Source organism: Halyomorpha halys, unplaced genomic scaffold (genome assembly GCF_000696795.3).
Source record: "Halyomorpha halys isolate HHAL.00 unplaced genomic scaffold, Hhal_1.1 Scaffold38.1, whole genome shotgun sequence".
NCBI lineage: Eukaryota > Metazoa > Arthropoda > Insecta > Hemiptera > Pentatomidae > Halyomorpha > Halyomorpha halys.
Window position 1 is genome coordinate 584,286 of NW_027110526.1, and position 2,150 is coordinate 586,435.

The 2,150-nt window shown below is 35.0% G+C and overlaps 1 protein-coding gene across 3 annotated transcripts in view; it reads right to left on the reverse strand.

Moving 5' to 3' along the window:
* The window catches only part of LOC106687324 (facilitated trehalose transporter Tret1), a 40,418-nt gene that overhangs the window by 18,516 nt on the left and 19,752 nt on the right, over positions 1-2,150 (reverse strand). The window contains exon 1 of one of the 3 annotated variants that reach the window (XM_067048710.1): positions 53-178. The exons of the other annotated variants lie outside the window; for them this stretch is intronic. The gene's annotated coding sequence lies outside the window, so the exon portion shown is untranslated. Of the gene's footprint in view, positions 1-52; positions 179-2,150 lie in introns of those variants that run through there. 3 annotated transcript variants of the gene reach the window in all.

Sequence of the window (2,150 nt, forward strand, 5' to 3'; positions counted from 1 at the left end):
CTACAGCGAATACCTAGGATTTGCCATCACCTTCACGACCCTTAGCACATACCTTACAAGTGTAGTTTTGCATCCTCTGAGGATTTACGGCTATTACTCGTAAAGCTAACAGCCCTCCTATTCACTTCATACTCTTGCTTATTGAACATGCAGTATCGAGGCCTTCTGATATAAATTACCACAATTTTTCATTTTGAGTCAAAACTAATTAATTATGTACAGCCACTTCAACAATAAGTTAACTTTGAAATATATATACTATTCAAATACCGAAATTTATTTCCGTAAATGACAGAAAAGATACTAGTATTACTTTAGGAGTTATTGGCTAAAAGCCAAAAGAAAAAAAATTATACCCAATCCATAAAAAAAAAAATTAATTACTTCAAGATTACCTTTTACTTGAGCCTCCTTTGGTATACGATTATTTGATAATAATTACCGAGAATTTTATTTTGATATCAATTTTATGTGAATTACATATTAATGCCAATTGATTACATTACAGTACTAAATATTTTAAAAAATATAATAGATGTTATATAAGTAATATTTTTCTTCAAGGTTTTATTTACTTTTGTATCTTCAATTTTTCTCATGAATCTTATCTTAGCTTTATTGCTTACACCTATAAACTAAGATTGATAGCCCAAGTACTTAATTTGTCGTTGAACACAATACTGCGTAATACAAATAATAATAATAATAAAAATAATGCTTTTGGCACATAGCTAAATTAGTTTCGTTGAGTCAAAATAATTATCACATATAATGAAATGAAAAAATAATTTTATACTGGAACATGTATCCCCTAAGAATTAATAGATGTTTCATACATTAAGATTTTTGTACGGCAAGCGTTTACAAGTTTTCACTAAGTATAATGAAATTACATTGGAATATTGGTTTAACTACTATTTATAATGTTGATCAATATATCCCTATTTATTTGATAACAATGATGAGGAGGTTTGGTTATACAATAAGTGGAGGAATAGGTGTAGTTTAAAGGAAGTAATGGATGAGGACTGGCGAATGGAGATGGAAAGAAAATTCCAGAAGGAGATTACACGTATGATGAAGGATTTGCTAAAGAAGACGGTTCTATCGGTGGGCATATATAAATCAAAGGTTGTGATCTCGTGTTTAATGAGTGGATGGATGAACGAAGAGTGAGGAGATCTAGGATATAGGTAGGTTTTTTCATTTTTAGAAAGGAATGCACCAAGGAGGTATTACCTTTGGGAGGTTGGATAGAGCCACTTCAACTCAACTTCAACAGTATACCAGCGGAAGACATGACAGCGCATTGGGAACTCAAAGATAAATCTTACAAAGCAATTCGTGAGTCTCAACTCTAGACCTGCAAATAGCCCTCCATAGACCAAGGAGCCGTAGTCGAAGTGGGGGAAGACGAGAGAAGATACTAGGAACTGACGGGTGTTCTGAGGAATGGAATTACGGAATCTTAGGAATTCTTTAAGTACAGTTATCGATTTGCGTATGATTTGGGAAATGTGGTTATTCCAGGAGAGGTGTTGGTCAAAGGTGACACCAAGGTTTTTTATTGTAGGATAGAAGTGAATTGGTTGGTTGTTAATGAAGAGTAGAGGACTGTGAGGGAGGGTATGAAGGAGATGCTTGGAACCAATAAGAATGGCCTTCGTTTTATTAGCATTCAGCTTCAAATTATTGTTAGACACCCATGGGTTAATGCTGTCAATATCTTCTTATATCTTTCGGATGGCCTCAAGCATCTTGGAGGGATGGAAGGACAGATAGATTTGGAGATCGTCTGCATATAGGAGGTACTGGGCGTGGTGAATGGAATCAGGATGATCGTTGAGTTATATCAACGATCATCCTGATTCCATTCAAGAAAAGGGTTGGTGAAAGTAGGGATCCCTGAGGAACACCTTGTGACAGAAGAAGGGGAGAGGAAAGAGGTTTGTTCGGAATGACAAATGTTTGGGAACGATGGGACAGGAAGGAGAGGGACCACTTTAGGACACTATTTGACATGGAAAGTTTATTAAGGAGGATCTTATGGTTAACTGTGTCAAGTGCCTTAGAAAAATCGAAAAGAACTAAAATTGATATATGATGATTGTCTATAGCAGATTGGAGGTCTTGGGAAATTTTCAATATAG